Raw genomic sequence first — 24,851 nt, 5'->3', positions numbered from 1 at the left:
ACGTCATTAAAACAATCCTGCACCCTGAGAGGACGACATACCAAAGACTAATTGACGCCATCAACCGCCGCCTAGTTGTTGTACCAAACAGGGATTATGAACGTTACACCTTCAACCAATGCACTCGGATGCCTCATGAAACGATAGGTCAGTTCGTACTACGCCTCCAGAGGAAAATAACATATTGCGACTTTGCGAACTTCAATGATGACGAAGCCATCCAGCTGAGGGCAATCGAAGGATGCCTGTCCTCCCAGTTCTGGAAACACGTACTAAAGAAGCCCCTCCCTCTGCAAGAGATAGCAGAACTGGCTAGAGTATACAAGCGCGTGGATGTCCAAGCGGCCAACATAGAGAACCCGAAAAAGTTGGATACGATAGCGGCCATCATCACCAACCCACAAGGACAAGGATGCCAGCTTGGCAACCCCTACCGACAAGGCTCCTGGAACCCGACACGCCGAACCCAATCAGAGAGACAATGTTACCGCAGTGGGTTTTAATTTCCCCACAAAGGTCAGTGCTCTGCAATTGGCCAAATGTGTATGAGGTGTGGCCAGGAAAACCACTTCCAGAGCATGTGCCGAGATAAGACACCACAACTACAAGCGTACTGGCCCCCGAGCCAGCCAACGCAAAACAGACGGTATGAACCGCCAAGGTCCTTCAACCCGCGACCATACCTCGAGAGGGGCAACACCAGAAACAACAGTCCCAGGAACCTTGCCCATCCCAGGTTCATCAGAGCCGTAGAGAACCTGCAGGTGGAACCAACCAATGAAGCCTACAATAGCCAAGAGCAAATCTACCACATGCAGACCATTCCCGACGAAGACTTAAGAAGGGAATTCAACACCCGAGATCCATATGAAAATCCCCTTATGGAAGAACAGCCGACAGACTCGGAGCAATAAGCAGAATATGACCGATACAGCAGGGAATATATCCTGCTCATTTCCGACTCATCCGATGACAGCACAGCGCCCCGAGTGACAGTCCATCTAGGAGGGATCAGCACTCAATTCCTTGTTGACACAGGCGCCACAGTCAACGTCATGAACCAGAAAACATACGAAGACCTGACCGAGAAATATCCCCTACAGCCGTCTCAAGCCCACATCTTTCAATGTGGTGCAACCCTACCCCTAACATCCGAAGGTCAATTCCTGTGTGATCTAGTACACAGAGGGAGGAGAGTACCGACAACGATCCACGTCATCCACAGCCCGGCAACAGGGAGATGCCTCCTGAGTCACAAAACAGCCATCGCGCTACACCTAATAGACATTCACTACGACCAGTCAGAGGCAATCCAAGGATTCCCACCTAACACCCAGTCCATACGGGCCATCATCCAAAAGCCACTTGACATCGAGACACTGCCAGTCACGTTCCCCAACCTTTTCAAAGGTGTTGGCTTGCTGAAAGGTAATGTGATCAAACTGCACATCGACCCCTCAGTGCGACCCGTACCCCAACACCCCAGAAGAATTGGATTTCACCTGCAAGCTAAGGTAACACACAAACTGCGGCTTCTACTCGAATACGACATCATAGAGAGAGCAGAAGGGCCCACACCATGGGTGTCCCCATTAGTAGTCGTCCCCAAAGCCGATGGACGCCTCCGACTCTGTGTTAACATGAGGATCCCCAACACAGCTATTCAACAGGAAAGGCACCCAGGACCAAACATAGAAGACATGCTGGTGAGACTCAACCAGGCCACCCGATTCTCAAAGCTGGACTTGAACCAAGGCTACCACCAGCTGGTCATTGATCCTGAGTCAAGACCAATAACAACCTTCACAACACACGAAGGACTATTTCACTACAAGAGGCTGAATTTCGGAATATCATCAGCGGCCGAAATTTTCCATGAAACTATTTGCAAACTAATCAGTCCGGTGACCAATGCGTTCAACTACAGCGACGACATCTTGGTCTTTGGAGTAACTCAGGACCAACACGATGACGCATTGCACCAGGTCTGCCACATCCTCCAGGAAGCCGGCCTCACACTCAATGGCCCGAAGTGTGAAGTCAACACACACAGCCTGTGTTTCTTTGGCCACATCTTTTCGGACTAAGGCATCAAAGCAGATCCAGACAAAATCAGCACCATAGTGAACCTGACAAGCCTGAAAGATGTGTCTGAATTGTGCTAATTCCTGCGCGTGGCAGGGTATTGCCCACGATACCTCCCCCACTATGCGACTCTCACCAACCCTTTACGACAACTGCTGAAGAAGGACCAACCTTTCATCTGGGTGGCACAATGCCAACAAGCATTCTCCACAATCAAACGAGAACTAGCAACCAACCGACAGCTAGCATATTTCAACCCACAATGGGACATGGAAATAACCGTGGATGCCAGCCCCGTAGGACTTAGGACTATATTAGCACAGACCAACCCGCAACAGAACACTGAAACCCATGTGGTCACATACACCAGCCGCACACTGAACACAACCGAGCAAACCTACTCGCAAGCAGAATGTGAGAGCCTAGCAGCAGTCTGGGCGTGCGAAAAATGTAACCATTTTGTCATTGGAAGGACCTTTACACTGATCACCGACCACCAGGCCCTGCTGGCCCTATTTGGAAACCCCAAGATAAAGATGCCGCCACGCATTAAACGGTGGGGCATCCGCCTCCAGGAGTACGACTACACCATCGTCCACAAACCTGGAGGGGAAGCCAACCCAGCTTATTACCTGTCAAGACATCCTGACAAGGCCACAGACACCAGGATGCAGGGTGAAGCAGAAGAATACATTGCATACATGTCACTGAACGCCCTTCCCCCAGAAATCACGGCGAAACTATTTAAAGAACGAAGCAGAGCTGACCCCATGATCAGAGCAGGTCCCCATGTCGAAAGGACTGGACGACGAAAGAAGTGACCCGGCCAGCCGACCTCAGAGGGTCTCAAGGAAGCCCTCCCGTCTCATCGAAGAAATGTAGACACTGAACTTCCTTGATAAGAGGGGGGTGTTATGAGGAAAGGGACACCTGCCCCTTTAAGGGGAAAGTGAAACCAGGGATGGGAGTGGGAGAGGAGGGGAGGGGAGGCGGGAAGGAGTGGGAAGGCAGTTCCTTTTGGAGAATAAAGAAGTTAAGACGTGCCCTGTGTCATGCCTTTATATGGAGGGGCCTAATTAGACCACGACACTCAGAGCTTCCGTTTTTATGTCTGTTTTTTTCAATATGGTAGGGGTCGCAAAGGGCAGCCAGGGGTCACAAGGGAGACCAGAAGGGTCGCTCTAGTGACCCCCAAATGGCATCCCTGGATTGGAATCCAGATGGTCACCTTCTTCCTCAGCTGCATTTGGTAATTTGCAGACAGACAGAGAAAGACAGAAACCTGAGCAGACCTGGGTGTGCGGTGTTCTGGCAGGGTCTGCCTGCTAATACCGCAATGCAAAAGAGCCATGTGCAGGCACTGAGCACAGGGTGGAGGTTTGATGTTCAGAGTAACAAGCGCTCCTCCTTTCTCTGTGCTAGCACTGGATTGTCTCCTCAGTCCCAATTGGTCAGTCAGTCATGTCACCTTTAGCAACCAAGAATCCCAGGTTCTGGTAAGTTCCGGTGCGTGGTCTGTCACCTGCTGCACCCAAACGTTTGGCGCATTTACCCTGACCGTTCTGCAAAAATAATAGGGCAATGGTTTCACGCTAGTGTTCCATGAGGTTCGCTCTGGGAACAGACCTCCATGTCGGGGGACGTGCTGAGCAAAGGGAGGCCTGGGTCGACGCTGCCGTAGCCGCATCGCCCATCAGGCCACAGGAGGCTCCCTGCTTCCCCCTTCCTCCTTTGTTAGGAATAGCTGGGGGAACACAACCCAGACAGGGTGACTCCAGGCGACAGGAAATGGGCGGGGGTGGGAGGAACCCCAGGGTGAGAAAAGGGCCATCCCACAAAAGGCGCGTTATAAGCACAGCACACGCAAGCCAACACCCTCTATTTTCCAGGACAGGCATTTTGGTGAAAATATGTCCCTTAGCCAATCCCATTCTTTAAGCAGATTGATCCCATTATTTCAAAGAGACCCCGTTTGAGCGTGGCTTCTGTGAGGTGGTAGTTTACTGGGCAGGGCAACCTATTGCCAGTGCCATGGGTGTGGAGAGGGTGAGAAAGAAAACCATGCGCACATTCAAGTGCCATGCCCTGAAAACCCATACGTGCATATTTTGACATCTTTGGGGGCTTATGCCACCAATGCACTAACACCACAACGAAGCATATGGTGCCCTCTCAAGCATTTACTTGCACACTTATCAGATTGCATTCCTTTGAGTTTACCTGTAAAGAGTAAGGCACCGGTCTAGCTTTCAGGCATATTTTAATAGGTTTAGACATGTCACGTGAGTGCTGGCATTTGTCATTCATCATTAACTACAGAGAAGACAAAAAGGCAACTGGAGTTGCCAGGTTGAACGTGAGCGCGCGCTGCCTTCAGTCTGGGGATGTTCCAACTCATTCTAGAATCATGCGCGGATTAATGGCACTGGCGGCAGCCAATCAGCAAGCAGATCATCCATCTCCATATTCTTTTTCTGCCTGTGAAAATAAACAGAACTTTATAAGACTTTGACAAGTTAAGCATCATTTTGCGGCTCTCTTGACGTCATCACTATACGACATTTTCAGAGGACTGATGATACAAAATGCAATAAAATAAAGAGTGCTGAGGGAAGTGATGACGTTGTGCAATAACACCCATCATTGGGCTGGTTAGAAGTAGGAGGCATTCAGCATGAAGGGCCACATGAACATATGATGATGGCATTCTGTATTTCCGGTGTGCGCCTCTGCATAGTGCGAGGTAGAGTGCACTCTTTGCGGAATTCTGAGCAACGTAAACCTGTGTAGAGGAGTGAGCCTTCTGCGACGTGGCTTCTGGGGTTAGCTGTAGTGAGTAGGCCGCAGAGTCCATTCAGCAAATCACCACCTGTCGGAGCCTCTCTGAGTGTCTGCATTCGGGCAGATTGAGGCCCATGGGGTGGGAGAGCATAGGTTTGGATAATGCAGGGTGCTCACTGGAATTCATAGGCTTTTCACTGCAAGAGGCCGGCTGAATCTCAGGACATGCAGCCCTGTAGTGGCAGGCATGTCGTGCCGTTAGACGGCTGCTGCACAGAGTTAGGGGACATGTGTCCCGGGACATGCTGCCCTGTAGTGGCAGGCATGTCGCGCCGTTAGACGGCTGCTGCACAGAGTTAGGGGACATGTGTCCCGGGACATGCAGCCCTGTAGTGGCAGGCATGTCGCGCCGTTAGACGGCTGCTGCACAGAGTTAGGGGACATGTGTCCCGGGACATGCTGCCCTGTAGTGGCAGGCATGTCGCGCCGTTAGACGGCTGCTGCACAGAGTTAGGTGACATGTGTCCCGGGACATGCAGCCCTGTAGTGGCAGGCATGTCGCGCCGTTAGACGGCTGCTGCACAGAGTTAGGGGACATGTGTCCCGGGACATGCTGCCCTGTAGTGGCAGGCATGTCGCGCCGTTAGACGGCTGCTGCACAGAGTTAGGTGACATGTGTCCCGGGACATGCTGCCCTGTAGTGGCAGGCATGTCGCGCCGTTAGACGGCTGCTGCACAGAGTTAGGTGACATGTGTCCCGGGACATGCAGCCCTGTAGTGGCAGGCATGTCGCGCCATTAGACGGCTGCTGCACAGAGTTAGGTGACATGTGTCCCGGGACATGCAGCCCTGTAGTGGCAGGCATGTCGCGCCATTAGACGGCTGCTGCACAGAGTTAGGGGACATGTGTCCCGGGACATGCAGCCCTGTAGTGGCAGGCATGTCGCGCCATTAGACGGCTGCTGCACAGAGTTAGGGGACATGTGTCCCGGGACATGCAGCCCTGTAGTGGCAGGCATGTCGCGCCATTAGACGGCTGCTGCACAGAGTTAGGGGACATGTGTCCCGGGACATGCAGCCCTGTAGTGGCAGGCATGTCGCGCCATTAGACGGCTGCTGCACAGAGTTAGGGGACATGTGTCCCGGGGCATGCAGCCCTGTAGTGGCAGGCATGTCGTGCCATTAGACGGCTGCTGCACAGAGTTAGGGGACATGTGTCCCGGGGCATGCAGCCCTGTAGTGGCAGGCATGTCGTGCCATTAGACGGCTGCTGCACAGAGTTAGGGGACATGTATCCCGGGGCATGCAGCCCTGTAGTGGCAGGCATGTCGTGCCATTAGACGGCTTCTGCACAGAGTTAGGGGACATGTATCCCGGGGCATGCAGCCATGTAGTGGCAGGCATGTCGTGCCATTAGACGGCTGCTGCACAGAGTTAGGGGACATGTATCCCGGGGCATGCAGGCCTGTAGTGGCAGGCATGTCGTGCCATTAGACGGCTGCTGCACAGAGTTAGGGGACATGTATCCCGGGACATGCAGCCCTGTAGTGGCAGGCATGTCGTGCCATTAGACGGCTGCTGCACAGAGTTAGGGGACATGTATCCCGGGACATGCAGCCCTGTAGTGGCAGGCATGTCGTGCCATTAGACGGCTGCTGCACAGAGTTAGGGGACATGTATCCCGGGACATGCAGCCCTGTAGTGGCAGGCATGTCGTGCCATTAGACGGCTGCTGCACAGAGTTAGGGGACATGTATCCCGGGACATGCAGCCATGTAGTGGCAGGCATGTCGTGCCATTAGACGGCTGCTGCACAGAGTTAGGGGACATGTATCCCGGGACATGCAGCCCACATGCAGCCCTGTAGTGGCAGACATGTCACGCCATTAGACGGCTGCTGCATAGAGTTGACTTCCCACTAGTATTCCTACTGGGATGTTGCTATTTGCGCTACTAGCACAGCCAGCATATAAGTGTGTTACAGTGGCATTGTTGGCATTATGGACAAAGCAAACCTGAGGGTGTACTACCATGGAAATACTGGCATATATTGCCAACACCAGCATGGACTTGTCTTATTCCGGCATTTATTGTGTGCTCAACCCGTATGAAAATGTCTTTTTACACTGGCTGAATACTGGCACATATTGTGCGGAAAGGCATCATGAAAAAGATTTGAAAAATGTTTCTGTGTGCTGTTGGTGAGCTGCCATCTTGGTTTTACACCATTTTTCACAAAAGGTTTTCTGCGAAATGCATCAATTTTAACTAAATATTTAAAAGAGATTAATGGGGGAGAATTGTCCAAAGCCCTGCTTTGGTTGCTTGGGGCTCCCTAGCTATGCTTAGTCAATGGCACACATTTCTGGGATGTATTTATAACCACCCAGTCTAAAAATGGACAGCCTCCATTGAAAACAAGTTATTCCATTTTAACCCAATTTTGCTGGGTGGGGAGGCGGGCGGGTGCTGGGGGAAGGAAGATAAAATTGCTTTGTTAGTAAACCCAAGCATATCAAGGACAATGGTGGTGATAAAGTCACACATTTTGAAATTGTATCATGCTGCCTTTATCCTTAAGCAAGCGCAAGCTGTTTCCCTGCCCAGTAAGGTTTCCAAACCCATGATGTGTCTAACACTTGAAAAACAAATTCCTTCCCCCTTCCCACTGCTGACCTAGTAAATGCTCTAAAATGTTATATCGCAAAACCAAAAACACTACCTACCAGCTCCCACCTTAAATCATTTCTCATCCATATGTTTAGAAATCCTCTCAAAATAATTCACAATGGGCCTCATTACAAGTATGGCGGTAGCCGTGCCTGTAGTAAATGCATTGATTTTTATCCGACGTCCAGAAAAGGGCAATTACCGGGTCATTACGACCTTGGCGGACCCAGTAATTGCCCTTTTCTGGTCGGCGGTAAAAATTAATCCCCATTCCCATTTGAGCCCCATAGGGATTAATGGGGAGGGTGGAAGCAACGGTATCGTTATTAACGGTACCGTTGCTACCATCAAGTTCTGCTTGCGGGTGCCGGTACGGCCACCTGGTAAAACCTGGTGGCTGTACCGGAACCCGCAAGCAGAACTCATAGCGGTAAGGCAACAACGGCACCGGTATCGCTACCGGCACCGTTGTTACCATACTACCATACTCGTAATGAGGCCCAATATGTTTAGCATAGCAAGCATATTCCAATAAACATGGACATGTTTTGTCTGCAAACGCTTATTAAAGAAAGACAACGAGTTACTTGGTAATACAAATAAGGTCAAAATTGAAGTGAAAATAGGGGATGGGTGCAACCAGAATGAACAGATTCGAAAATTTAAAGTATATGCACTCTTCAGACAGACCACTCATAGAAATTCGTTTCCAGACCGCAAAATGAGAACGCTTTACCTCAGATTTAGGTTAAAAATCATATGGACATTGGATGCAAATAGGCTTTGCAGAAGGATTGCAGCCTGTGACAGTCTGTTGTCTCTGACAAGGGAACAAAGAAACATGGAACCATCTCATTCTAGAATGTTCTCAGACCACGGAAGTTATGTATCGGTGGTTCTACCGCTTTATAACTGAGATTCGAATGTATTGCTCTGAAACATTGTGGCATCTTCTATTAGCTGGCACCCATAAACCAATAATCATGGCACTTGTGCAGTTAGTTCATTAGGAAAATACATGCCATGTTGGGAGAGTCTTTCTTATAGAGTCTTAGTCTATGTACTGTATGGGTAGTCATCTATTAACTAACTACCTATCAACATATTATTATTATGTATAATAAATCTCCAATTCTCATAACAGCTATTAACACTAACAGTATTATGATTCCTTGGGATTTTTTCCTCTTTCGTCCTAGCTCTCCCTCCTTCCCAACTGGTTGGGAACGCCTGCATCCACAGGCGGACAGAAAAAGCTGGCTGCAAAAGATAGCTGTCACTTTAAGAAAATTCATGGTGTAAGGCCTACCTCACGTGTGCGTCCTTCATGCGCCGGGCCCACACCTTACTCCTACATCACCAACGTTCCACACCTAGTTCCTGTTTCTCTGCCTAATGGGCGAGTCCGAATTTTGCTGCACTGCGACTCCTTCCTTTTTTGGGGCATTACTTTTTGCCCCCCCCCGTAGGGCTCAATGGGAATGGGGAGGGTGCTAACAACAGGCCCGTTAAAAACAGGCCTGTTGTTAGCTCCCTGGTCTGCTTGCGGGACCCGATAAAGATTCCTGGTTTTACCAGGCGGCCTTAGCGGGTCCTGCGAGCAGAACCCGTAGTGAGGCGGTAAGCGGTTGCCGGCTCTGGCAACTTTACCAGTGCCATTAAACCCTTACTGCCTACCTCGTAATGACCCCCATAATCTAGTCTAGTAAATAGGTCTTTCAGGGCTGTGTAATGTAAGTATCCTCTGACCTGCGGGTGAAGGGCCCTCCAGATTTCAGTCAGATTGAACGCTTGTAGCAAGGTGTTCAGGACTTTAGTTGAGGGGGATGGGTGCATGAGTTTATTATCTGATTTGTCAAGTCTAGGGTTTAATGTGCAATTGAGGTCTCCACCCCACACTACTGTGCAATTACTATATGGGACAATTCAAGGGTATAGCAAGTGGAAATAGGCAGCAGAGTCGTGGTTTGGGGCGTAAGTGTTAATAATACACAATTCCTTTTTCCCCAATAAGCCCTGTACTATAACCATCCTGCCTTCCTTATCTTTGACTATTTTAAGAACCTGAAAGGGTACGGTCGGTGCTATCCATATCAATACCACTCTGGCTTATGCCGAATATGGCGAGCCCAGGGTGATGGCCATTCCGACCCCTTGGTGAGAGCGGTTAGTTTCTCATCAGTAAGGTGCGTCTCTTATAGGAGTGCTATATGTATTTTTTGGCGCAAGTATGTCATTATCCTGTTCCTCTTAAAGTAACTATTGAGCCCCCTGACATTCCAGAAGTTCCTCCATCATAGGTGAAATCCTTTGTGTATCCCAATGGTTTAATGTTCCTATTGTGTGTGTTTTGTGTGGCTATATAGGCTGTCTCCTAACTGTCCCCACAACCCCCATTCCCTCCCAACCCCCAACAATGGCCCAGCTCTGTACCTTGTGCTCAGGCGTTCCTGCTTCTCACTCCTGCCCCATTATCTTGTTCACTGGTGTCTGGAGTGCAGCGGGCAGATATGTAACAGCTGGTATCCGAAAATAAAACCAATCTTGGGTAAAGGACGCTCTCTTGCAAAGTGCTCCTGGCTTCCGGAAGTCCACATTGTTTGCTCCTGCTATCCTCAAAAAGAAGCTGGCGCCAAAGGTTATTCTTTATGTGGGTTCGTCGCTCCCTGCAGTTAGTTAGCAGTTAGTCCAATCGTGCTCCCCCCAGCGCTTATGAGATGCTCCCATCATGTGTCTGCAGTGTCTACCGCTTGTCCCTCGGCCCCCGATGGCAAGTGGATGTGTCCATCCACTTATGTGCATCCTCCGGAGTATCAAAGAAGACGGCTCGGCCATTACGTATGATCTTCATCCTCGCCAGGTACAACAGCATATATTTGAGATTAGATTCCTGGAGCCTCTTCTTCACTGAGGTGAAGTGCATCCTTTGTTTGCGCACTTGCAGGGTGTAATCAGGGTATGCTGTAATTTTTGCAGATGCTCTTGTATCGTACCACCTTTTCCAAAGTGTTCTAGGAGCTTTTCTCTGTCTTTATAGTTTATGATCCAGGCTATGATGGGCTGTGGTGGGGCCTCCGGTAGCAGTTTCCTGGCTAGGGATCTGTGTGCCTGTTCGACTGTAAAGCCTTGAGTGAGGGTGCTTGGGCCAATTTCCTGCAATAGCATCTTCTCAACAAAGTTTGTGGGGTTTGTTCCTTCTTTCACTTCAGGGAGGCTAATAATTCTGACATTATTTCTTCTGGCTCACCCTTCCGCATCTTCAACTCTTCCCTCGAATATGTGTGGAACTCTTGCCAACTGACTCATGTTGTCATGACCGCAGCCTCCAAGGAGTCAGGTTTAGCCCAACTGCCTCGGAAGCTGGGTCACAACTTCATTTTCAGGCACCCATCGGCTCCCATAGGGGCCTTATGGACCTTGTCCTGGCGCCAGTGGCGCCAGGCTCATAAGGGGACCCAGGACGTGCCGGGCTCATGATGAAAGGAATGGTGCTTGGGTGGACCTACCGGCTGCAGACCATGCTGCTCACTCACCTGCAGGATGAAATCCTCATCCATCCATGGCTGGAACTACTTTACCTTCTGGGTGTGGCCAGCACCACTCCCTGGGACTGGATACTGGAACTATTCTGGAAGCTGGGACTTCTTACCTGGGCGAGGCTGCTGTGGAAGGAGACACCTAAGCACTCCAGTAGGACTATTTAAACCACGCCCGATCAGAGCAACGTGCTTCGCGTTATTCTGCAATAGCAGCAAGACGCTCACCGTGTCAGCTCCAGAGAATCTTCAACTTCTGCATCTAGGGAAGAGAAATCCGTAATCTTACCTTCTGAAATACCATCTTCGTCTTCTGCAGCATCTGAGAAGGGAAAAGAACACCAGGTTTGCACGAGATAAAAACCAGCGCAGCTCTTACCCAATCCATCGGTGCATCTCAAGCCACGGGCTGCAGCTTTCCATTTTTCGGCACCCTGTGGAAGCAAGGACATTGGTTAGTAACCATCGTGAAACTTTCCCTACCTGCGCTGTATTCTTCTCGCCTCCGCCGACGCTGCTACTCGCATCTGCAAAACAAAAGGACATCATTAAGAAATACAAACTCCATCCATATGCACGTGTTTTGGGCAGCTCTCATCTTTCTCACTCCTCGGCGCATTCATTCCTCGACATCTGTTTTTCTACCCAGCTGCTTCTGCAACCTGAAAAAGGAAAAGAGACATTAAGAAGTGCTTTAAACTTCGAATTGACATTTTCTACTTACGTGCCTGCAATACCTTCGCCATTCCATCGCTCTCCGGACCTCCATATTCAAGCAACCGCCGTTCGTGCTGCTAACGACGGCCTAGCTCCAAATCTTCATCCTCTGCAACCAAGAGGCTGGCCAATTAACCAGTGAAGTAACTGGCTTCGGCGCCCCTGCACAGACGCAGGATGGAGAGCTCCGCTTTCACCTATGTAAGGTGAGCACGTTTAGCCTACGAACTACTTGGGGAGTACCAGGAAGGGGAGTCAGCTTGCCCAGTCAGGCTTATATATCCTATTAACCCCTTGCTCTCCTAATTGCAGACACCTCACCCTTCAGATCAAGATCTCAGTGAGGAGAGGGCCTTTCCAGGGTGGCATTCGAGGCCTGCGCGTGACCCTAGAAGACTCCGAGAACCCCCAGCCCAGACCTGCGCCTCCGAGGGATTCAGGTGAGCGTTACAGAACGCGAAGCCCACCGCAATATTCCCACCCAGGCGCAATGGAAACCTCCGACACAGATCAACTGGCTCAATTGCTTGGGGAACTAAGGGCAGAAGTACACGCATCTCGCCAAGAAACAAACGCTTTACGAAGGGAGTTGATCATTGCCAAGGAACGGACTGATGATCTGGCCAGACAGTTGCTACAGGCTCAAGCGGGACAGACGCCACTGCCTCCCTATGGAGGGGGCGGCACTCCTACAACCTCAAGTAATCCGGTGCAAATTAATCTGCCAGGGAATGTGCCTTTGGCCCCGCCCGAACGTTTTTCCGGTGAACCAAAGCGATATGCAGTATTCATCAATCAATGCCGCATGCACTTTCTGTGTAGACCCGCCGCATTCCCAACGGACCAAGCCAAGGTAGCGTTTGTACTTTCCTATCTTAGCGGTAGTGCTGCAGACTGGTCCATTCCTCTCGTGACACAGGATGACCCGCTCCTCTATAACTTTCAAGACTTTCAGACCAGTATGGAAAAGTTGTTCGCAAGACATTCGCAGGGGCAGGCCTTGGACAATGAACTCCTGTCACTCAGACAAGGTAATCAGGATCTCCTGGCTTACATAGCGTCCTTTAATAGACTGGTGGTTGAGACCAGGTGGCCTGAAGGTAAGAGAATCACGCTCTTCTACAGAGGTCTACGTGGGGAACTTAAAGACGTTTTAGCTCAGGTGGTGAATCCGCCGTAAGACTGTTCAGATTATATCGGCCTAGTGGTCCAATTAGATCATCGGCTACAGAACAGGAAGACCGATCGATCCAGATTTGAAACCCGGGTACTTTCAAGACCTCAGAGCTCCGCTAAAGGGAATGACTCCGTGGAACCAATGCAAATAGGAGTAGTAAAAGGACCATTAACCCAGAAAGAACGGGAAAGAAGAAGGCAATTACAGCTGTGCCTATACTGTGGGAATTCTGGACATTTCCTTCGTGATTGCTCAGTGAAACCGGTCAAGAAGACCGTAGGAGCTTCTGATAAAACTGCTGAGAAACTGGAATCGGGAAACGACCTCGCCCGACAAGCGTAGAGGTCCGCTTGCCGAGCGTTAGAACCAGTTCCTTGGCCTCGCATTTGGTAATGCCTATGGTCCTCATATGTCCCAATAGACCAGATCGCATGCATGCTATCAAAGTATACATCGATAGCGGAGCAATCGGTAATTATGTGGACCACGACTTGGCTACCAGGATGGATCTTCCCCTACGTCCCAAGATGGTAAAGGACGTAATCACTACAGTGGATGGTACTGAAATAGCTTCCGGACCAGTTTCTCATACCACCATGGAGGTAACGTTGTTATGTCAAGGCGGACATCGGGAGAAGATCGTGTTTGATGTAATCAAGGCCCCGCAGTTTCAGGTGATTCTGGGAATGCCTTGGTTGGAAAAACACAATCCTCAGATAAACTGGCGAGCCAAGGTGATTCGGTTTCCAGAATGCGCTTCAACCTGCTATCCTCAGCCCGAAATCAAGCTAGCAGCCATCACTTCCGAGGACCCCCGATTACCTCTGCAATACCAAGAGTTCAGCGACGTCTTTCAGAAAGATCAAGCCAACACCCTGCCTCCACATCGGTCATACGACTGCCAGATAGACCTGATACCTGGGTCCACCCCTCCGTGCAGTAGAATATATGCCCTCACTGAACCAGAAAACCTCCATCTCAGGCAATACTTGGACCAGTACTTGGCTAACGGATTCATCCGCCCCTCGAAATCCCCAGCTTCCTCAGCTTTGTTCTTCGTCCCGAAAAAGGAAGGTGACCTAAGAACGTGTATCGATTATCGCGCCCTGAACCAGATTACAGTCAAAAACCGATACCCGTTGCCCTTGATTCCTGAATTATTGGACCAGGTAAAAGGCGCCTGCATATACACAAAGTTAGACCTCAGAGGAGCTTACCATTTGGTACGCATTAAGGAGGGCGACGAATGGAAGACGGCCTTTCGCACTAAATATGGATTATTTGAGTATCAAGTAATGCCCTTCGGACTATGTAACGCACCGGCCGCTTTCCAGTTTTTCATGAATGATGTCCTCAGAGAACTTATTGATGTGTGCGTAGTCGTTTATATTGACGACATCCTGATATACTCAGCCTCAGAATCTGATCATCGTAGACACGTCACAGTGGTTTTACAGAGACTTCGCCAACACCGCTTGTTTGCTAAACTGGAGAAGTGCACCTTTCACGCAAAGGAAGTGGAATTTTTAGGGTTCATCTTATCACCCAACGGAGTTCACATGGACTCAAGAAAAGTGGATGCTATCACCAAATGGCCTTCCCCAACTTCCGTGAAAGGTGTGCAGAGCATGCTGGGCTTCGCTAATTTTTACCGAAGGTTCATTCCTGAATTCTCTCGGGTAGTCCAACCTATCACGGCTCTTCTGAAAAAGAATAAAACATTCGAGTGGACTCCAGAAGCCGAACAAGCCTTCCAAGAATTAAAAGCCAAATTTATCTCTGCTCCAGTCTTACGGCATCCCCGTCCAGAACTTCCCTACATCGTCGAGACAGATGCTTCCAGTCTTGCAATGGGGGCGGTGCTGTCACAAAGAGACCCCGAAACGCACCAGTTACACCCTGTAGCCTTTTGGTCTCGCAAATTTTCGGCTCCTGAAATCAACTACACAATTACGGACAAAGAACTCTTGGCAATTAAGTCCGCCTTTAAGGCCTGGCGGCATTATCTTTTGGGAGCCCGGCACACAGTAACTGTAATCACGGATCACCGTAACCTCCAGTACCTGAAGTCAGCTAAAGCTCAGTCTTCGAGGCAACTACGCTGGGCTTTATTCTTCGCAGAATTCGATTTTGTAATCACATTTCGACCAGGCATTAGGAACGGAAAAGCAGACGCCCTTTCCCGGATAGGGGTAGACGAACTTACAGCTAATCCGGAGCCGGTGCCAATAATTCCTGAACAAAAGATACTAGGAGTAATCAACACATCATCCCTCGAAGAGATTAAAGCAAGGGTCAATCAACTCATAACTCCCGAAGATTCATCGAATTGGCAATTGAAAGGAAAGGATTTTACAATAGATCAGAATCTATTGTATTTCCAAGGAAGACTATTCTTACCCTGCGCTGACTTACAAAAACAGGTCATCACCTGCTACCATGATTCTCTAATGGAAGGACATCCTGGAGTTGCCAAAACCTCAGAGAAAATTAAAAGGCATTTTTGGTGGCCATCTTGGAGGAAAGATGTTAAGGAGTTTGTGGCTTCTTGTGGTATCTGCACACAAAACAAGAGTCAGAAGGAAAAACCAGCAGGATTATTACGTCCAATAGACATTCCACCAGGCCCTTGGCACACGCTCTCGATGGATTTTATCACGGACTTACCCCCTTGCTCCGGATACAACACAATTCTAGTGATCGTGGACCTTTTTTCAAAAATGGCTCATTTTATCCCACTGAAGGGTTTACCTACAGCTTCCATTCTAGCCCGAGAATTTCTTGAAAACATTGTCCGGTTGCACGGTTTCCCTTCAGTACTAATCTCTGACCGAGGGAGCCAATTCATTTCCCATTTTTGGCGGAGTTGTTGTCGTTTAGCACAGATTGATGTACGACTTTCCACCAGCCATCATCCTCAAACCGATGGGCAGACTGAGAGAACTAACCAAACTCTAGAACAATATGTGCGCTGCATGTTGCATCAATCCGAGGGTACTTGGAAGGATGTCCTTTGGATTGCTGAATACGCTTACAATAATTCAATCCATTCTGGGACAGGAAAAACCCCTTTTTTCCTGCTGTATGGAAGTCATCCTCGAACCTCAAATCTGGACCCACCTCAAGCTCTCGGAACACCTGCTGTTGACCATCTGCATTCGACGATAACTCAAGCATTTAAAGAAGCCACAGCTCATCTTCAGCGAGCTAAAGAATCATACAAAAAAGGAGCAGACCAACATCGAAAAGAGGCTCCTCAATATCAAAAAGGAGATCAAGTCTGGCTGTCCACTAAACATTTATCTTTAAAAGGGCCACGCACCTTCAACCCAAGATATTTAGGACCCTACTCGATCACGGCCGTGATTAACCCAGTGGCTGTCAAACTAGAATTACCTACTCGAATGAAGATACATCCTGTCTTCCATGTTTCTCTCCTGAAACCTGTGAAACCCGGAACCCGTTTGACTAAACCTCCTGAGCCAATCCAAGTTGACGGAGAATCCGAATTTGAAATTCGAGACATCTTGGACTCCAAAATTTCCAAATCAAGACTATACTACCTGATTGATTGGAAGGGATATGGACCCCAGGAGAGATCTAGGGAACCCTCAGAATATGTACATGCACCTCGTTTAGTCCGAAAATTCCATCGGGCTTTTCCCAACAAGCCAAAACCTCCGGAAAAGACAAGCTTGGGAGGGGCCTTGAGGTGGGGTACTGTCATGACCGCAGCCTCCAAGGAGTCAGGTTTAGCCCAACTGCCTCGGAAGCTGGGTCACAACTTCATTTTCAGGCACCCATCGGCTCCCATAGGGGCCTTATGGACCTTGTCCTGGCGCTAGTGGCGCCAGGCTCATAAGGGGACCCAGTCCCGGCACAGGACGTGCCGGGCTCATGATGAAAGGAATGGTGCTTGGGTGGACCTACCGGCTGCAGACCATGCTGCTCACTCACCTGCAGGATGAAATCCTCATCCATCCATGGCTGGAACTACTTTACCTTCTGGGTGTGGCCAGCACCACTCCCTGGGACTGGATACTGGAACTATTCTGGAAGCTGGGACTTCTTACCTGGGCGAGGCTGCTGTGGAAGGAGACACCTAAGCACTCCAGTAGGACTATTTAAACCACGCCCGATCAGAGCAACGTGCTTCGCGTTATTCTGCAATAGCAGCAAGACGCTCACCGTGTCAGCTCCAGAGAATCTTCAACTTCTGCATCTAGGGAAGAGAAATCCGTAATCTTACCTTCTGAAATACCATCTTCGTCTTCTGCAGCATCTGAGAAGGGAAAAGAACACCAGGTTTGCACGAGATAAAAACCAGCGCAGCTCTTACCCAATCCATCGGTGCATCTCAAGCCACGGGCTGCAGCTTTCCATTTTTCGGCACCCTGTGGAAGCAAGGACATTGGTTAGTAACCATCGTGAAACTTTCCCTACCTGCGCTGTATTCTTCTCGCCTCCGCCGACGCTGCTACTCGCATCTGCAAAACAAAAGGACATCATTAAGAAATACAAACTCCATCCATATGCACGTGTTTTGGGCAGCTCTCATCTTTCTCACTCCTTGGCGCATTCATTCCTCGACATCTATTTTTCTACCCAGCTGCTTCTGCAACCTGAAAAAGGAAAAGAGACATTAAGAAGTGCTTTAAACTTCGAATTGACATTTTCTACTTACGTGCCTGCAATACCTTCGCCATTCCATCGCTCTCCGGACCGCCATATTCAAGCAACCGCCGTTCGTGCTGCTAACGACGGCCTAGCTCCAAATCTTCATCCTCTGCAACCAAGAGGCTGGCCAATTAACCAGTGAAGTAACTGGCTTTGGCGCCCCTGCACAGACGCAGGATGGAGAGCTCCGCTTTCACCTATGTAAGGTGAGCACGTTTAGCCTACGAACTACTTGGGGAGTACCAGGAAGGGGAGTCAGCTTGCCCAGTCAGGCTTATATATCCTATTAACCCCTTGCTCTCCTAATTGCAGACACCTCACCCTTCAGATCAAGATCTCAGTGAGGAGAGGGCCTTTCCAGGGTGGCATTCGAGGCCTGCGCGTGACCCTAGAAGACTCCGAGAACCCCCAGCCCAGACCTGCGCCTCCGAGGGATTCAGGTGAGCGTTACAGAACGCGAAGCCCACCGCAATATTCCCACCCAGGCGCAATGGAAACCTCCGACACAGATCAACTGGCTCAATTGCTTGGGGAACTAAGGGCAGAAGTACACGCATCTCGCCAAGAAACAAACGCTTTACGAAGGGAGTTGATCATTGCCAAGGAACGGACTGATGATCTGGCCAGACAGTTGCTACAGGCTCAAGCGGGACAGACGCCACTGCCTCCCTATGGAGGGGGCGGCACTCCTACAACCTCAAGTAATCCGGTGCAAATTAATCTGCCAGGGAATGTGCCTTTGGCCCCGCCCGAACGTTTTTCCGGTGAACCAAAGCGATATGCAGTATTCATCAATCAATGCCGCTTGCACTTTCTGTGTAGACCCGCCGCATTCCCAACGGACCAAGCCAAGGTAGCGTTTGTACTTTCCTATCTTAGCGGTAGTGCTGCAGACTGGTCCATTCCTCTCGTGACACAGGATGACCCGCTCCTCTATAACTTTCAAGACTTTCAGACCAGTATGGAAAAGTTGTTCGCAAGACATTCGCAGGGGCAGGCCTTGGACAATGAACTCCTGTCACTCAGACAAGGTAATCAGGATCTCCTGGCTTACATAGCGTCCTTTAATAGACTGGTGGTTGAGACCAGGTGGCCTGAAGGTAAGAGAATCACGCTCTTCTACAGAGGTCTACGTGGGGAACTTAAAGACGTTTTAGCTCAGGTGGTGAATCCGCCGCAAGACTGTTCAGATTATATCGGCCTAGTGGTCCAATTAGATCATCGGCTACAGAACAGGAAGACCGATCGATCCAGATTTGAAACCCGGGTACTTTCAAGACCTCAGAGCTCCGCTAAAGGGAATGACTCCGTGGAACCAATGCAAATAGGAGTAGTAAAAGGACCATTAACCCAGAAAGAACGGGAAAGAAGAAGGCAATTACAGCTGTGCCTATACTGTGGGAATTCTGGACATTTCCTTCGTGATTGCTCAGTGAAACCGGTCAAGAAGACCGTAGGAGCTTCTGATAAAACTGCTGAGAAACTGGAATCGGGAAACGACCTCGCCCGACAAGCGTAGAGGTCCGCTTGCCGAGCGTTAGAACCAGTTCCTTGGCCTCGCATTTGGTAATGCCTATGGTCCTCATATGTCCCAATAGACCAGATCGCATGCATGCTATCAAAGTATACATCGATAGCGGAGCAATCGGTAATTATGTGGACCACGACTTGGCTACCAGGATGGATCTTCCCCTACGTCCCAAGATGGTAAAGGACGTAATCACTACAGTGGATGGTACTGAAATAGCTTCCGGACCAGTTTCTCATACCACCATGGAGGTAACGTTGTTATGTCAAGGCGGACATCGGGAGAAGATCGTGTTTGATGTAATCAAGGCCCCGCAGTTTCAGGTGATTCTGGGAATGCCTTGGTTGGAAAAACACAATCCTCAGATAAACTGGCGAGCCAAGGTGATTCGGTTTCCAGAATGCGCTTCAACCTGTTATCCTCAGCCCGAAATCAAGCTAGCAGCCATCACTTCCGAGGACCCCCGATTACCTCTGCAATACCAAGAGTTCAGCGACGTCTTTCAGAAAGATCAAGCCAACACCCTGCCTCCACATCGGTCATACGACTGCCAGATAGACCTGATACCTGGGTCCACCCCTCCGTGCAGTAGAATATATGCCCTCACTGAACCAGAAAACCTCCATCTCAGGCAATACTTGGACCAGTACTTGGCTAACGGATTCATCCGCCCCTCGAAATCCCCAGCTTCCTCAGCTTTGTTCTTCGTCCCGAAAAAGGAAGGTGACCTAAGAACGTGTATCGATTATCGCGCCCTGAACCAGATTACAGTCAAAAACCGATACCCGTTGCCCTTGATTCCTGAATTATTGGACCAGGTAAAAGGCGCCTGCATATACACAAAGTTAGACCTCAGAGGAGCTTACCATTTGGTACGCATTAAGGAGGGCGACGAATGGAAGACGGCCTTTCGCACTAAATATGGATTATTTGAGTATCAAGTAATGCCCTTCGGACTATGTAACGCACCGGCCGCTTTCCAGTTTTTCATGAATGATGTCCTCAGAGAACTTATTGATGTGTGCGTAGTCGTTTATATTGACGACATCCTGATATACTCAGCCTCAGAATCTGATCATCGTAGACACGTCACAGCGGTTTTACAGAGACTTCGCCAACACCGCTTGTTTGCTAAACTGGAGAAGTGCACCTTTCACGCAAAGGAAGTGGAATTTTTAGGGTTCATCTTATCACCCAACGGAGTTCACATGGACTCAAGAAAAGTGGATGCTATCACCAAATGGCCTTCCCCAACTTCCGTGAAAGGTGTGCAGAGCATGCTGGGCTTCGCTAATTTTTACCGAAGGTTCATTCCTGAATTCTCTCGGGTAGTCCAACCTATCACGGCTCTTCTGAAAAAGAATAAAAAATTCGAGTGGACTCCAGAAGCCGAACAAGCCTTCCAAGAATTAAAAGCCAAATTTATCTCTGCTCCAGTCTTACGGCATCCCCGTCCAGAACTTCCCTACATCGTCGAGACAGATGCTTCCAGTCTTGCAATGGGGGCGGTGCTGTCACAAAGAGACCCCGAAACGCACCAGTTACACCCTGTAGCCTTTTGGTCTCGCAAATTTTCGGCTCCTGAAATCAACTACACAATTACGGACAAAGAACTCTTGGCAATTAAGTCCGCCTTTAAGGCCTGGCGGCATTATCTTTTGGGAGCCCGGCACACAGTAACTGTAATCACGGATCACCGTAACCTCCAGTACCTGAAGTCAGCTAAAGCTCAGTCTTCGAGGCAACTACGCTGGGCTTTATTCTTCGCAGAATTCGATTTTGTAATCACATTTCGACCAGGCATTAGGAACGGAAAAGCAGACGCCCTTTCCCGGATAGGGGTAGACGAACTTACAGCTAATACGGAGCCGGTGCCAATAATTCCTGAACAAAAGATACTAGGAGTAATCAACACATCATCCCTCGAAGAGATTAAAGCAAGGGTCAATCAACTCATAACTCCCGAAGATTCATCGAATTGGCAATTGAAAGGAAAGGATTTTACAATAGATCAGAATCTATTGTATTTCCAAGGAAGACTATTCTTACCCTGCGCTGACTTACAAAAACAGGTCATCACCTGCTACCATGATTCTCTAATGGAAGGACATCCTGGAGTTGCCAAAACCTCAGAGAAAATTAAAAGGCATTTTTGGTGGCCATCTTGGAGGAAAGATGTTAAGGAGTTTGTGGCTTCTTGTGGTATCTGCACACAAAACAAGAGTCAGAAGGAAAAACCAGCAGGATTATTACGTCCAATAGACATTCCACCAGGCCCTTGGCACACGCTCTCGATGGATTTTATCACGGACTTACCCCCTTGCTCCGGATACAACACAATTCTAGTGATCGTGGACCTTTTTTCAAAAATGGCTCATTTTATCCCACTGAAGGGTTTACCTACAGCTTCCATTCTAGCCCGAGAATTTCTTGAAAACATTGTCCGGTTGCACGGTTTCCCTTCAGTACTAATCTCTGACCGAGGGAGCCAATTCATTTCCCATTTTTGGCGGAGTTGTTGTCGTTTAGCACAGATTGATGTACGACTTTCCACCAGCCATCATCCTCAAACCGATGGGCAGACTGAGAGAACTAACCAAACTCTAGAACAATATGTGCGCTGCATGTTGCATCAATCCGAGGGTACTTGGAAGGATGTCCTTTGGATTGCTGAATACGCTTACAATAATTCAATCCATTCTGGGACAGGAAAAACCCCTTTTTTCCTGCTGTATGGAAGTCATCCTCGAACCTCAAATCTGGACCCACCTCAAGCTCTCGGAACACCTGCTGTTGACCATCTGCATTCGACGATAACTCAAGCATTTAAAGAAGCCACAGCTCATCTTCAGCGAGCTAAAGAATCATACAAAAAAGGAGCAGACCAACATCGAAAAGAGGCTCCTCAATATCAAAAAGGAGATCAAGTCTGGCTGTCCACTAAACATTTATCTTTAAAAGGGCCACGCCCCTTCAACCCAAGATATTTAGGACCCTACTCGATCACGGCCGTGATTAACCCAGTGGCTGTCAAACTAGAATTACCTACTCGAATGAAGATACATCCTGTCTTCCATGTTTCTCTCCTGAAACCTGTGAAACCCGGAACCCGTTTGACTAAACCTCCTGAGCCAATCCAAGTTGACGGAGAATCCGAATTTGAAATTCGAGACATCTTGGACTCCAAAATATCCAAATCAAGACTATACTACCTGATTGATTGGAAGGGATATGGACCCCAGGAGAGATCTAGGGAACCCTCAGAATATGTACATGCACCTCGTTTAGTCCGAAAATTCCATCGGGCTTTTCCCAACAAGCCAAAACCTCCGGAAAAGACAAGCTTGGGAGGGGCCTTGAGGTGGGGTACTGTCATGACCGCAGCCTCCAAGGAGTCAGGTTTAGCCCAACTGCCTCGGAAGCTGGGTCACAACTTCATTTTCAGGCACCCATCGGCTCCCATAGGGGCCTTATGGACCTTGTCCTGGCGCTAGTGGCGCCAGGCTCATAAGGGGACCCAGTCCCGGCACAGGACGTGCCGGGCTCATGATGAAAGGAATGGTGCTTGGGTGGACCTACCGGCTGCAGACCATGCTGCTCACTCACCTGCAGGATGAAATCCTCATCCATCCATGGCTGGAACTACTTTACCTTCTGGGTGTGGCCAGCACCACTCCCTGGGACTGGATACTGGAACTATTCTGGAAGCTGGGACTTCTTACCTGGGCGAGGCTGCTGTGGAAGGAGACACCTAAGCACTCCAGTAGGACTATTTAAACCACGCCCGATCAGAGCAACGTGCTTCGTGTTATTCTGCAATAGCAGCAAGACGCTCACCGTGTCAGCTCCAGAGAATCTTCAACTTCTGCATCTAGGGAAGAGAAATCCGTAATCTTACCTTCTGAAATACCATCTTCGTCTTCTGCAGCATCTGAGAAGGGAAAAGAACACCAGGTTTGCACGAGATAAAAACCAGCGCAGCTCTTACCCAATCCATCGGTGCATCTCAAGCCACGGGCTGCATCTTTCCATTTTTCGGCACCCTGTGGAAGCAAGGACATTGGTTAGTAACCATCGTGAAACTTTCCCTACCTGCGCTGTATTCTTCTCGCCTCCGCCGACGCTGCTACTCGCATCTGCAAAACAAAAGGACATCATTAAGAAATACAAACTCCATCCATACGCACGTGTTTTGGGCAGCTCTCATCTTTCTCACTCCTCGGCGCATTCCTCGACATCTATTTTTCTACCCAGCTGCTTCTGCAACCTGAAAAAGGAAAAGAGACATTAAGAAGTGCTTTAAACTTCGAATTGACATTTTCTACTTACGTGCCTGCAATACCTTCGCCATTCCATCGCTCTCTGGACCTCCATATTCAAGCAACCGCCGTTCGTGCTGCTAACGACGGCCTAGCTCCAAATCTTCATCCTCTGCAACCAAGAGGCTGGACAATTAACCAGTGAAGTAACTGGCTTCGGCGCCCCTGCACAGACGCAGGATGGAGAGCTCCGCTTTCACCTATATAAGGTGAGCACGTTTAGCCTACAAACTACTTGGGGAGTACCAGGAAGGGGAGTCAGCTTGCCCAGTCAGGCTTATATATCCTATTAACCCCTTGCTCTCCTAATTGCAGACACCTCACCCTTCAGATCAAGATCTCAGTGAGGAGAGGGCCTTTCCAGGGTGGCATTCGAGGCCTGCGCGTGACCCTAGAAGACTCCGAGAACCCCCAGCCCAGACCTGCGCCTCCGAGGGATTCAGGTGAGCATTACACATGTCCTGCTCTCGGGCGATATTCGTACCTCGTCATTACTAGGCGTGTGCCAATACAATCCTTGATGTTTGAATATGCTCCTTTCCCCAAGGCGGTTCAGTGTGATCAGGGTGCACCGCAGTCAAATGTTACTTGTGTCTCCCAGCTGCATTGGGCTCTTCTACGCATGTAGCAACCAACACAAACTATCAGGGTTACTGCATTCAAGGTCACAGGGTTATACAACCTGTGCTCCTCGTACTCGAATCTGTCTTGTCACCCTGCTCATGTGTCCCCCCCTCAGGGTTTTTACAAATATTGTTCTCTTTTGCTCTTGCACCATTTCGGGGGTTGTAAAGAGCCACCTCTTGTGTCTCTAAGTGCTTCCCAGAGTGTAAGGAGATGTTCGTCTGAAGCTGCAGGCTTGATGTGTGTGCACTGCTGCTTTACCTTCTCGGTTGCTTTCGTACGGTTTTGCTTACATGCTCTAAAGTCTGTCCGCTTGCGTTTCAGGGGTCATGTCTGCCCTGTCCTAACACTTTGGTGAGCCGCTTAGCAGTGCCGCCGATCTTCTGGTTGCCGCCGTGGCCACACAACACTCCCTGCAGCCCTGTGTTGGGATCCTCACAGACTCAGCCCGCTCCACTCACGCTTGCCTCAATTGGACGTTTGTGGCGCACCCCCCAGTTTGTGCGCCACCGCCGGCACCTGTACTCAACGCTTCTGTACCACTGCAGGGTTGGTCCAGGTTGCCATACCAGCGGCTGCCGCCATCTTGGGTAGTTGTCCACATGCCAGGGTGTTTGCATCGGCGGGCTCGCTCTTCACTATGCACCGTCTGGTTTCACTTGGACTTGGCCCATATGTTCCCGCGGTTTTCTCTCCAAGATTGGCTCACTGTCAGGTGTTAGGGCTCACAGGATTCC

At 49.5% G+C, this 24,851-nt stretch overlaps 1 protein-coding gene across 1 annotated transcript in view; it reads right to left on the bottom strand.

Annotated features, from left to right (window-relative positions):
- Window positions 1-4,328: 4,328 nt before the first annotated feature.
- The window catches only part of GC (GC vitamin D binding protein), a 334,882-nt gene continuing 314,359 nt past the window's right edge, over window positions 4,329-24,851 (bottom strand). Inside the window, exon 13 of the mRNA XM_069626269.1 lies at window positions 4,329-4,563. The gene's annotated coding sequence lies outside the window, so the exon portion shown is untranslated. The remainder of the gene's footprint in view (window positions 4,564-24,851) is intronic.

Source organism: Ambystoma mexicanum, chromosome 6p (assembly GCF_040938575.1).
Source record: "Ambystoma mexicanum isolate Mex_15411 chromosome 6p, UKY_AmexF1_1, whole genome shotgun sequence".
Lineage (NCBI taxonomy): Eukaryota > Metazoa > Chordata > Amphibia > Caudata > Ambystomatidae > Ambystoma > Ambystoma mexicanum.
The sequence above is the reverse complement of the archived record's forward strand: the minus strand, read 5'-3'. Positions and strand labels throughout refer to the sequence as shown.